This window comes from Haematobia irritans, chromosome 3 (assembly GCF_050003625.1).
Source record: "Haematobia irritans isolate KBUSLIRL chromosome 3, ASM5000362v1, whole genome shotgun sequence".
In the NCBI taxonomy this organism is placed as follows: Eukaryota; Metazoa; Arthropoda; class Insecta; order Diptera; family Muscidae; genus Haematobia; species Haematobia irritans.
The window spans coordinates 156,056,044-156,070,316 of NC_134399.1; positions in this window are offsets into that span (position 1 = coordinate 156,056,044).

Below are 14,273 nucleotides of genomic sequence, written 5' to 3' on the forward strand. Positions count from 1 at the left end.
TGAAAAAGCGAATTATAAATTTTAATTCAATAAAAGAACTTCTTGAGTAATTAAAATAAAGAACATCTGTGGGAGAACATTTTTGAACAATTTGAAAACTTATGTTGTCTTTAACACACCTTTAAAGAACTTTGATGACACATGAAGAAAAAAGAAGTAAAAACGAATGAATTCAAATTTGTTTCCTAATATTAAGGACGCAAAACCCGATTTTAAAAGAGAATTATATCTTAAATTTATGCTTACTTAAATTCTACGTTTCTTTGACTCGGAAGCAACTAGGCAAGCTTTTTTCAGTGAAGGCAACAACAAGCATTTAAAAAAATCTAATTGAAGAGCACGACTAATTATTTGAACAGATTTTCCACTATCATTCTCCCCTCAACAGGATTTTTGATTAAATTACTGGCAAATAAAATCTCCAATAAACATACAAAATTAAATTTCTTTGCTCTAAAACTTCGTTTCGTTTCATTTAATTTCATTCAGTTATTGTTCTTGGTAGCTTTTTCGGGAATACCAATATTACAATATACTTATATAAATGTATTTTATATTATCCTATAGTTAGAAATATGTAAGAGTTAGTAGAATGACTTGATTAACAATCTATCTCTCCAAAATACTAATTAAAAACTAAGAAATTTCAAAAGCTTTGTTGAATTTGTATTATTCTAAGTATATTAAAGTATATTTTTCCCATTATATTTTATATTTCCTAAAGTCTGACTTATCTAATTGAAAAATGCAGAATCATATATTCTGGGAAACTAAAAGCAAAAAAAAAAAACTAAATATGCTCTTTATTAATTTCAAACCCGAATGTATTATTTTAATTCAATAAATTGAACAAAAAAAAATCTTCGTGAATGTACCAAAAATAAAAAACACGAAATATATACCCAAAAAACAATAGAAAACTATTGTACTAGATCTAAAAAAAGCTTTTAAATCAAAGCAAAACATTTTTAGATATATTTTAGAACAAAAATGCATGTCGGTTGAAAAAAAAAAAAATAATATGAAAAGAAAGTTTTAAAAAACTTTGAATAAAACCAAAATTTTTTTAAATTAATTTGAATAAAATTAAAAAACAAAAACAAAAACACCAATGTGATTTAAGCTTGCGCAATAAACCCTTTATACAATATTTACGTTCTTAATGTTATAACTAAACAACAAAACGAAAATAAATCAAAATTTATAATTCTTCATTCAGCCAGTTACGACATTAGCAAAAAAACTAAAGAATAGAAATAACAATTAAAAAGACCTTAAATGAAATTGCCTCAACATGTGTACTTTGCGTACTATAAAACAGTCACAGTCTCTTTATATTTGTTACCTGAGTGATAATTTTATCTTAACTTACTCGTATATGTGTATATTTATTTGAAATTAAGTCCAAACTATCATATATTTAATATAATTTATTTATATTTAAACTATATTCAGGTCGTCTTTAGATACTATATTTGTCACTTTGTGTATTTTTGTGTATATTAATTACAAATGAAGTCGTTTTCAAAGGCTATCAATTTTATTTATCTTTATTTTTATGATATTCTTACTATAGAATATTTCTTTGTAATATAATTTTCTAAATTATAAAATATTCTAATGATATTTGTTCTTCTATCGTCCTAATGAATTCATCATCGTTTTTGCTAAAATGAAGTTATAGTGCCAAAATTTTGCTCAAAAGTGTGCACCCACGCACAGTATGCCGTACGACCAATCTGAGATGACAAAAATCAAGAACCATTAGGTTAGGTATAGTAGCAGCCCGATATTTCAGGCTCACTTAGACTATTCAGTCCATTTTGATACTACAGTGGTGAACTTCTCTCTTATCACTGAGTGCTGCCCGATTCTTTGTTAAGCTCAATGACAAGGGAACTTCTTTTATACAATGGCAAGGGACCTTCTTATAGCCGAGTCCGAACGGGGGAAGCCACTTAGAGAAGCTGTGAAACACTTAGAAATGTCGCCAGCATTACTGAGGTGGGATAATCCACCGCTGAAAAACTTTTTGGTGTTTGGTCGAAACTGGGTTTGAATCCACCACCCTATGTATGCAAGGCGGGCATGCTAAACATTGCACCACTGTGGCTCACTTAGAGCCCTGAAATATGGTATGAAAGAATCTCATATATAGACGCAACTTTTGGAAAAAATGGTCGGTGTTGGAAAAGAACCACGCCCATTTCGTACACGTACAAAACTTGGTGGTTCGTTTTAAAATTCGTGTCGGAAAAAGCGCATTTAATAATATAGCAAACTTCGCAAGAACATTTACATTTTTGAAGTGTCTGCTCTTCAGAGAAACCAAGGTGAATAAGTTTCACTGTATTTACTTTTTGTATGCAATCGTTGAGAATTTTAGCAATCGCACCCACAAAGTTGGCAAATTCCTATAACCCTCTCATGCCGGAATTAAAATACACAGATCTATAATTTTTTTAAAGCGCTATATAAAGGGTGGTTAAAATTTCAAGGGCCGATGTTGATTTTGAATAAAACACAAACTATTTAGGAAATTATTGTAATTTTATTTTATTATGATATATTGGTATTACTCAATTATGTATGGAACAAAATATCGGCCAAATGGGCGCCGCGACCTCGGTGGCACACCTTCATCCGATGGTCCAAATTTTCGATGACGCTGAGGCATAATGGAGGTTCTATGCCGTTAATGTGCCGAATTATCTCATCCTTTAGCTCTTGAATTGTTGCTGGCTTATCGACGTACACCTTTTCTTTCAAATAACCCCAAAGAAAAAAGTCCAACGGCGTCAAATCACATGATCTTGGCGGCCAATTGACATCGCCATTACGTGAGATAACACGGCATCGAATTTGTTGCGCAAAAGAGCCATTGTTTCGTTAGCTGTGTGGCAAGTGACACCGTCCTGCTGAAACCACATATCGTCCACATCCATATCTTCCAATTCGGGCGATAAAAAAGTTCGTTATCATCTCACGATAGCGAACACCATTCACAGTAACTGCCTGACCGGCCTCATTTTGGAAAAAATACGGCCCGATGATGCCGCCAGCCCATAAACCGCACCAAACAATCACTCTTTGTGGGTGCATTGGATTTTCGCCAATCACTCTTGGATTTTCTTTTGCCCAAATGCGGCAATTCTGTTTATTGACGAATCCACTGAGGTGAAAATGTGCCTCATCACTGAAGATGATTTTCTTCGAAAATTGATCATCCACTGTTGCCATTTCTTGGAACCATTGTGCCCATTCACGACGTCCATGGTTCAAATTGTGTAAGTCTGAAATAGAGAAATGTCAAAAAAAAAAATTCGGAAAAAAATTGGCGGTTAAGGGTGGTTCACATTCAACATCGGCCCATACAATTTAACCATCCTTTATGTTAGTTCTGAGAAACACATGAAATGAAAAAACTCAAAGTCACATAATGCAAAAAATCGCATGTCTAATAAATCAAAATAGCGGGACTTAGATGCATATAGGCACCATAGTGCATATAGGCAACATTGGGCATGAGAGGGTTAAATGCATTAACATTTTACCAAGTCCTTATGTCTTGACTATGCAATTAATACAAAAACAAATCCCATAACCTATAACTTAAACGGTTGAATTCATTCATTTCTACAGAATTGATACAATATCAATAATTTTAATTTTTTAATGTCGCAATATTTTTGTTCTAACATATTTTGTTTGTTATGCGTAACATGTGTTCCACTAATAATTTTTCGAAAAGTTTACCAACAAATTACTATAACACTAAGAAAAATCTAGCTACAATTATTAAAATTAAAAAAAAAACACACACACACAAAACAAACGATATTAAATTAATATACAAAAGTAATTACATAAATACGGAAATTATAACATTTTCAGAGAAAAAACCAAATCAAATAAACAAAATTTCTGAGAAATTCAATATACAATAAAATTGTGATTTATTTCTGTACATAAAGATATTTTCAAAGTAAGTTTGTGATCCGTATTAGAACATAGAGGACCAATAATGGGTCTTTTCGCTGTACTACAAGTACTACACAAAGCACTCGTTACTGAAACGCCCGGCAATACTACTAAAAAATAGGCAGTTCATGCCGGCAATGGGTACGTATATTTTTTTAATTATTTACATTCAAACAATTATGTATAGGACATTTTCTTAATATATTGTTTTGTTTACGGTAGCCCCTAGTTTACCTTTTTCATTCGTTTCAGCCAAACTAAAACATGGTTTAGTAAAGGGTGATTTGTTAAGAGCTTGATAACTTTTTTTAAAAAAAAAAACGCATAAAATTTGCAAAATCTCATCGGTTCTTTATTTGAAACGTTAGATTGGTCCATGACATTTACTTTTTGAAGATAATTTCATTTAAATGTTGACCGCGGCTGCGTCTTAGGTGGTCCATTCGGAAAGTCCAATTTTGGGCAACTTTTTCGAGCATTTCGGCCGGAATAGCCCGAATTTCTTCGGAAATGTTGTCTTCCAAAGCTGGAATAGTTGCTGGCTTATTTCTGTAGACTTTAGACTTGACGTAGCCCCACAAAAAATAGTCTAAAGGCGTCAAATCGCATGATCTTGGTGGCCAACTTACCGGTCCATTTCTTGAGATGAATTGTTCTCCGAAGTTTTCCCTCAAAATGGCCATAGAATCGCGAGCTGTGTGGCATGTAGCGCCATCTTGTTGAAACCACATGTCAACCAAGTTCAGTTCTTCCATTTTTGGCAACAAAAAGTTTGTTAGCATCGAACGATAGCGATCGCCATTCACCGTAACGTTGCGTCCAACAGCATCTTTGAAAAAATACGGTCCAATGATTCCACCAGCGTACAAACCACACCAAACAGTGCATTTTTCGGGATGCATGGGCAGTTCTTGAACGGCTTCTGGTTGCTCTTCACTCCAAATGCGGCAATTTTGCTTATTTACGTAGCCATTCAACCAGAAATGAGCCTCATCGCTGAACAAAATTTGTCGATAAAAAAGCGGATTTTCTGCCAACTTTTCTAGGGCCCATTCACTGAAAATTCGACGTTGTGGCTCGTTAGTAAGTCTATTCATGATGAAATGTCAAAGCATACTGAGCATCTTTCTCTTTGACACCATGTCTGAAATCCCACGTGATCTGTCAAATACTAATGCATGAAAATCCTAACCTCAAAAGAATCACCCTTTATAATACATCAACTTGAGCTCTGTATGTCACTTTTATAAAGTTATTAAATATAGGCAACCACAAATTTTGACGCGTGAATTCACCTTCATTAATTCTACTAGGAATATTCAGATTGATATTCCATATATGAGCATTCGTTTCTAGTTAGAGGTTTTCGTGTTTGGAATCATCGAATTCATGTGAATCTTATAGAAAGAAGATTTTTAAAAGCATTTATTTCTATAAATAACACAGCTTTATTTAAATCATTTAATACACACATTTAATTTACTATATGTTTTTCCACGTGCGATGTTTTCGCGATCTATATTGAAAACAAAATAATCCACAAACAAGCAACTGAAACAGCAACATCAGTGCAACATTGCATTTCCAAAAAGTCCTAACATATTTTAAACTTTTTTTAAGCTGCAAGCCATGTCATTCTAAATTCTCTTTAATATCCAACAACGACATCTATTGGTTATTGAAGAAAATCGAGGTGCGACATCTCTGTGAAACGTATAAATAACAAATTCTAAACAGAGTTGGCAATACCGATATACCAAACTACAGTGTTGCTATATGGAATATGGTTTCCGTTAATATGCGAACAGAATTTAAAAAAAAAATAATCATTAAATATCAAACAATTGAAAAATCGATGGTTGCTGAGTTTATCTTTAGCTCTCTTGTTTTTGATAAGTTTGTATATGTGAGCAATTTACAACATGTCTCATTTCCTTTTCACATTGTAAAGGGTGATTCTTTTGAGGTTAGGATTTTCATGCATTAGTATTTGACAGATCACGTGGGATTTCAGATATGGTGTCAAAGAGAAAGATGCTCAGTATGCTTTGACATTTCATCATGAATAGACTTACTAACGAGCAATGCTTGCAAATCATTGAATTTTATTACCAAAATCAGTGGCAGAAAATCCGCTTTTTTATCCGCTTATTTTGTTCAGCGATGAGGCTCATTTCTGGTTGAATGGCTACGTAAATAAGCAAAATTGCCGCATTTGGAGTGAAGAGCAACCAGAAGCCGTTCAAGAACTGCCCATGCATCCCGAAAAATGCACTGTTTGGTGTGGTTTGTACGCTGGTGGAATCATTGGACCGTATTTTTTCAAAGATGCTGTTGGACGCAACGTTACGGTGAATGGCGATCGCTATCGTTCGATGCTAACAAACTTTTTGTTGCCAAAAATGGAAGAACTGAACTTGGTTGACATGTGGTTTCAACAAGATGGCGCTACATGCCACACAGCTCGCGATTCTATGGCCATTTTGAGGGAAAACTTCGGAGAACAATTCATCTCAAGAAATGGACCGGTAAGTTGGCCACCAAGATCATGCGATTTGACGCCTTTAGACTATTTTTTGTGGGGCTACGTCAAGTCTAAAGTCTACAGAAATAAGCCAGCAACTATTCCAGCTTTGGAAGACAACATTTCCGAAGAAATTCGGGCTATTCCGGCCGAAATGCTCGAAAAAGTTGCCCAAAATTGGACTTTCCGAATGGACCACCTAAGACGCAGCCGCGGTCAACATTTAAATGAAATTATCTTCAAAAAGTAAATGTCATGGACCAATCTAACGTTTCAAATAAAGAACCGATGAGATTTTGCAAATTTTATGCGTTTTTTTAAAAAAAAAAGTTATCAAGCTCTTAACAAATCACCCTTTATATTATTAGTGCATATTACTGTTAAATGCTTGCTGTTGATTCTCTTTTTCTGTAACATTAAACATGTACTAAGAGAGAATCTTAACAAGAGAAGTAATAATAAAATCGGCAAGAGGGAGATCAATGCAATATCATTGAGAGATAAGCATAGTGTTACTAAAACTAGTGTTGGAGCTGTATGCGTGTAGTTATTTTCTTTTCAATGTTGTTTATACCTATGAGGTCAGTAAAAGTCAATCTACTGTATTTTCTGTTCGGTTACGTAAATAGAAAAATTATTCTTATCGCAAAAGATCTTAAAAAAAGGTTCCCAAAAAATTCGTAAATACGTTAACAAAAATAGCTTTCGTCGATACATAAATAAATTTAGTTTATTTTTAAGTTGTCATAAATTTATTGCGAAATATCAGTTTGAATTGGGAATTTTTAAGAAAGAAAGTGTTCCGATTTGGGGGACTGGTTGTTGTTTTCGCTTTTTATTGCAAGTAAGTAAAATTCAGTTACCCTATTGTAGTTATTTGTTATTTGTGAATGTGGTTAAAAAAAATATTAAATGAAAAATAAAAATTCTTATCGCAATGAGTATCGCAATAATTTGGCAACCGTATAATTTGCCCCAAAAATTTTATAAATACAATATTGGTTAACAAGGCCTGGCCAATAAATGAATATATGTTTGGTTTTAATTTTTTTGCAGTAAAAGTTGTCATAAATTCATTGGGAAATTTATTGTTCAGTTTGAATTGAGAAGAGGATACTGGTCCAATTTGGGGAAAAGTACCAGAAAAATATTTGCAATACTGGTTGTTATCTTCGCTTTTTATTGTAAGTAAGTACAACTCAGTTAGGTTAGGTTAGGTTAGGTGGCAGCCCGATGTATCAGGCTCACTTAGACTATTCAGTCCATTGTGATAAACTCTGTTAACCTATTGTATTTTCTGCTCTCCTGTTATTTGTGTATTTACTGAAAAAATGTTTTTAATTGAATGAATTTAAAAATAATCATGAAGTATTTGAAAACTCTATCAATAAACATAGTACATCTGTATACATTTTCCAATAAAACAACTCACTCATTTGGTAACATTGAACACTGTTTTCAAATTTGTTAAATTTTATTTCTATTTATTGTATTTTATGTTAGTTTTACAATATTTTTAAATTAAAAGGGGACATAAAATTATATATTATTAACTAACTAATAGTATAGCTAGCTAATTGGTTTATAAACTAGATTTTACAAGAGATATATAAAAAAAAAACAATTAATAAGATATAATAATAATTTAAAAGTTTGAAATAAATTAAAAAAGAACTTATTTTTAATTAGCCACTAGTCGTTCCATTGACATAACATAGTCTTATAGATCACATATTATAATTCATAATAGTTTTCTTATAGAATTCCTTTAAGAATTAAACATTCGTTCCGTAAATTATGTTATAAATATTCCTTATTTTTGTAACATTCAATATAAATAATTGGAATTTATAAACTCTGTTCAAGATATATGTATATATTTGTGTATGATTGTATATATGTATATAACTTTTTTTTTCATTTCTTTACTCTAATCTTGCAATAGCCGTTATTTAAAACATTTTTGAGCTTAGCTTTATGCATTTTATAAATATCGTTTCTTATGTAATATGTTGTCACATAGATATATATTTAATTTTTTATTTTAAAAAGTCCAGTCATAACAATTAAAACACATCGAAAATTCAATTTATGTATATAAGAGCATATAAATACGTAGATTTCCTTCATTTGGTACGGCGCCATTATTTTTTCATGCGTAAAGGTATTGAGTAAAAGAAACCTCCAAAGATTTTGTTTTTAAGAAAAACAAAATAAAAAATAGAATATTGATTTCTCTAAAATATTTTCTTCCCAAGTTTCCGCTTAAAATCAACGATATTTTTCTCTATATAATTTTTATTGAACACACGCATTTTTTCAAATTTATTGTTTACGTTTGAGTTTAATAGAAATTCAGATTTTGAATTGACATATAGATAATAATTGTATTATTGTATTGGTTAAATGCATCGTATGATATTTCATTTCTACTGTTGGTTAATATGATATTTCCATCTAATAAAAATCCTTCTATAACATCAACAATGGATAAATGTGTAATTTTTTTAACGTTTATATGTGATATGTTTGGAATGATATTTGTATTTTTGTTTTTATTATTGTATCTATGATTATAATTATAACATTCTAATATTATTATGTTCGTTTCTAATATTTTTATGTTTTGTTTTCGTAAAGACGATTTATAGGTTTCTTTGATATTTTTAAGATCGATTTTTTTTTTATTTTCATAACTTATATTAATTTTTGCATAAAATATTTGGCAATTCTGCTCAATTATTTTATAGGAATTTTCTATGAAATTCTAGTGCAATTTGTTTGGTTTTTTCACAAAACAAATCCAAATTAAAAGGGCAAAAATATATATGAAGACGATTATATTTTTATCAAATCTTGCCAAAACTTGGATGGAAAAGTTTGAAAGCATTTATTGTATACAATTAGATTTTTTAATATTAACAAAGTACCCACCTAATTTTATTCAATAAATTCGAAAGATTACGTTTACCCAAAGACAGCAAATGTGGTATACCCATTTGTTTTTCGATAGCCAATTTTTTTGTTTTTGTCCTAAGATTTTACGACATTAATTTTACCATCCACGCAATTATGAGCCAAAAATAAGAAACCCATAATTTCCGATATATTTGCGAATTTATTAAAAAACTCATTAAGCACGAATTCATAAAATATGCAAGTAATGTGCTACACCATAATGTAGATTTTTTTGTAAATAAATACATAAATAAATGCAACATATATATCGCAAATGCATACATTTTTTGTTTATTTAGTACTCGTCAGTTATTTACATCCGAAAATTAATATACCTTCACACAAAACAAAATGATTAAGAACAACCCAAAACCCCCATTCGAGCACAGGTAAATGTGATTTTTTTCAAGCTGCACAAATAAAGAGTTGCAAAAATCAAACTGATCTTTGATTGCTCATTCTCCGACAGGCACAATCTATAGAGAAAAAAGCTACTATACCACATTTGCTGCACTTACTCTATTATAACAGGAGAACAGAAAGTTCAGCAGGGTGACTTCCACTAACGTATAAAGAACACTCAGGACAATACTATCAGTGTTCGTTTTATTTGTTTGGATCTCTTCCTCAAATGATGCATTATGTATCAAGAGAACAGAAAATACTGCTTTGTATCCAAATGTTACACGAGATGTAAAAACAATTTACATTTTAAGCCAATACAATGTAACAGGAGATGAGAAAATATAGTACTGATATTTCACGATATCTCTATTCATTCGGTAGTTAATGCAATTTTAGCAGAATGATGGGACAAATATACATCCGACGAAGTTAATCCAAATGTTCAATCCAGCCTGTTTAAATCAAGTAGACATAAAACAGGAAAACAGAATGTACAGTTGGTTGACTTGTATTGACTCATAAAACGGAAAAATAACATAGCTCACCAACTAATGTAATATCACTATACTTGTCAGTTAATGATATTGCAGTGATCCCCATCTTGCTTTCTCCAACGGTGGCTGAGTTTATCATTACCCATCTTTGGGCTGATGTGTCTGTGTCAGGGATGGAAAATGCAGTACTATAGTACTTTTTTCAATACTTTTCACCCCGGTCAGTACCGTAGTACCCCCGCGAATGATTTAGTACCTTTTGTGTAGACATTTTTGAGTCGATATCAGATTTATGGTACAATAGCTTTGACAAAATATTTTTATATTTTGAGAAAGTCTTTATCAACCTTATTTGCTAATAGTCTTTTACAAATATGGCAAAACAGACATGTTCATGTGGGAAGAAAATCTCGATTTTGTAAAAGACATAGTCAAAAACAGGATTTTATTGAACTTCAAGAACGTTTTAGTCGAAAAAAGAATACGATTCTATATGATCGATTTTTTATTTCGGTAGAAAATGTTGTCAAAATTTTATTTCTATATAGAATTTTTGTAAAGTTTTATTTTTATAGAAAATTTTGTCAAAATTTTATTTCAATTGAAAATTTTGTACAAATTTTATTTCTATAGGAAATTTTTGCAAAATTTTATATCTATAGGAAATTTTTGCAAAATTTTATTTCTATAGAAAAAATTTTGCAACATTTTTTTTCTACAGATTTTTTTTGCAAAATTTTATTTCTATAGAAAATTTTTGCAAAATTTTATTTAAATAGAAAGTTTTGTCAAAATTTTATTTTCTTTAAAATTTAGTCTCTTGACAATAATTTTCCAGTGAAATTTTTGTTGAAATTTAGTAAAAAGTACCTTTCCGCTCAAAAAATACCTTTTTGTACTTTCTTAAAAATTGTATTTTCCATCCCTGGTCTGTGTATGTGAGCAATGTCTGACATTTTTTGTTTCCTTCTCTCGTTGAAAGTTATTTCTACTGTTACGCGTATGTTATTTGATTCTCTCTTTCTGTAATGTTACACATTAAGAATGAACAAAGAGAGAAGAGAATAAATCGCAAGTGAGATACATATGACATTGCTCACATTAGAGGTGTGAACGTGACACGAAATTGTCGTGACTCAGGCGTGAATCGTGAATCACGTTGATGGCACCGGCGTGAGTGTGCGTCATTAGCAAACCAAATGTCGTGCGTGGGTCACGAAAAAATATCTACGTGAGCGGGCGTGAGTAACGAATTTCGCAAAAATACGCTCACGAAAATAATCCCGCTTCCAAACATAAAACGCTTACGTGTTGAATTCATTTACAATTTTAGTGACACCTAGGATGTTAAAGAGTTTAATAACTCTTTCAATTTTAATGATGCTCTTGTTTTCAGACACGCCACTCAGGTAAATTACTTATAAAAGTATTCGTTATTCACGATATTTTTTGCGAGTCACGACATCCTTCGTGAAGCACGATATTTTTCGTGAGTCACGACATTTTCCTGCGTGAGTGTGCGTGAGTACAAATTTTCTTTTGGTGAGTATGCGTGAGTCCTACCAAACAATATCGTGCGCGTGAGCAGGATTTTTCCGTCGTGGGTGTGCGTGAGTAAAATATTACTCACGTGCACACATCTAGCTTGCCAAAGGTTTGCCGATTTTTTAATGTTTAACGAAACAAAATTAATATATTAATTAATAAATCGATTTACAAATACTAAAACATATATGCATATTTTCTTATATTTTACTATTTAAATAAAATACAAATTCTTTAACAGTGTAATAATACAATTGTATTACAATTTGTAAAATACAATAAATACAAAAGATGATGTACAACGAATTCAATAAAGAAAATAAATATGTTTTAACGAAAGACCCATGTAACAGGAGAATAGAAAATACAGTAGGGTGACTTCCACATGCTGGACAAAACTATGGATCATTAGCTTTATTTGTTTGGATCTCTTCCTTAAATGATGCATGACAGATGTAACCAACATATAACAGAGAACAGGAAATATAAATATATAAAATGTAAAAAAACATTGTTGTCAAAGTGTTCGCAAATTACGCGACGATTAACTCAATATGAATGTAGTAGGAGAGAAGGTAATACAGTAGGGTGAGTGACTTTCAAAACATCTTCATTTTCTCGACAGATAATGGGGTTTTAATAGAAGGATACATACATCCATACATTTGACGAACTTCATCACAAGATTCATTTAAATATATTTTAAATTATACATATCACAGGCAAATATAATGTACAGTTGGTTGTCTTTTACTGAATCATAAACCGGACAAATAAAACATTGAACAGAAAACAGCTATACGCACATAGATAAACAGTGTATCATCACTATGTTTGTATGCTTTCAACGATGGTTGCTGAACTTATCATTACTTCTCTTGTCTCTGGTATGTCAGTTAAACGTTAGCCGTTCTCTTTTTCTGTAATGTTACACATGAAAAATGTACTAAGGGAGAAGGGAATAAATTGCAAGTCGGATACATATGATATTGCTCACATACATAGACAAGGGTAGTAATAATAAAATCTACGAGAGAGAGAGAGAGAGAGAGAGAGCAGTGCAATATCATTAAGAGACAAGCGTAGCGTATCACTGAACTAGTGTTGGAGCTATATGTGTATTGTTATTGTCATTTCAATGTTATTTGTATGTATGAGGTCTATAGAATGTTATCTACTCTGTTTTTTGTTCTCCTGTTAATTTTTTTTTTAAAGTTCTCATAAATTTATTGCGGTATTGTAAATTTATTTTATTGTAAGTAAATTTAAATTTATTTTATTGTAAGTAAGTAATTCTCAGTTACCCTATTGTCTTTTCTGTTCTTCTGTTATCTCTGTGTGTTTTCTTAAACAAAAAAATTATTAAATGTAATTTCAATGTTATTTGTATGTAAATAAAAGTTTATTCTGTTTTCTGTTAATTTTTTAAGTTGTCATAAATCTATTGCGGAATTGAATTCGTAGTGTCTTAAGAAGAAAAATGTATTGGTTCTTGTCTTCGCTTTTTATTGTAAGTAATTCTCAGTTACCCTATTGTCTTTTCTGTTCTCCCGTTATCTGTGCATTTCCTTAAGCAAAAAAATATTAAATGAAAATTGTATATATAAATGTATATGTGTATTGTTATTGTCATTTCAATGTTATTTGTAACACACATATGTATGACGGCAATACAAGTTTATCTATTCTGTTTTCTGTTCTACTGTTATTTTTTTTAAGTTGTCATAAATTTATTGCGAAATTGAATAGGGAATCTCTGAGGAAGATAGTGGTTCTGGTTCTTGTCTTCGTTTTTTTTTTATTGTAAACAAGTAAAACTCAGTTACCCTATTGTATTTTCTGTTCTCCTGTTATCTCTGTGTATTTCCTTAAACAAAAAAATTATTAAATGAAAATTAAAAATGTATGTGTGTATTGTTATTGTAATTTCAATGTTATTTGTATGTAAATAAAAGTTTATTCTGTTTTCTGTTCTGTTGTTAATTTTTTTAAGTTGTCATAAATTTATTGCGGAATTGAATTGTTAGTTTCTTAGGAAGAAAATGTATTGGTACTTGTCTTCGCTTTTTATTGTAAGTAATTCTCAGTTACCCTATTGTATTTTCTGTTCTCCCGTTATCTGTGTATTTCCTTAAGCAAAAAAATATTAAATGAAAATTGTATATATAAATGTATATGTGTATTGTTATTGTCATTTCAAAGTTATTTGTAACACACATATGTATGACGGCAATACAAGTTTATCTATTCTGTTTTCTGTTCTCCTGTTATTTTTTTAAGTTGTCATAAATTTATTGCGAAATTGAATAGGGAATCTCTGAGGAAGATAGTGGTTCTGGTTCTTGTCTTCGTTTTTTTTATTGTAA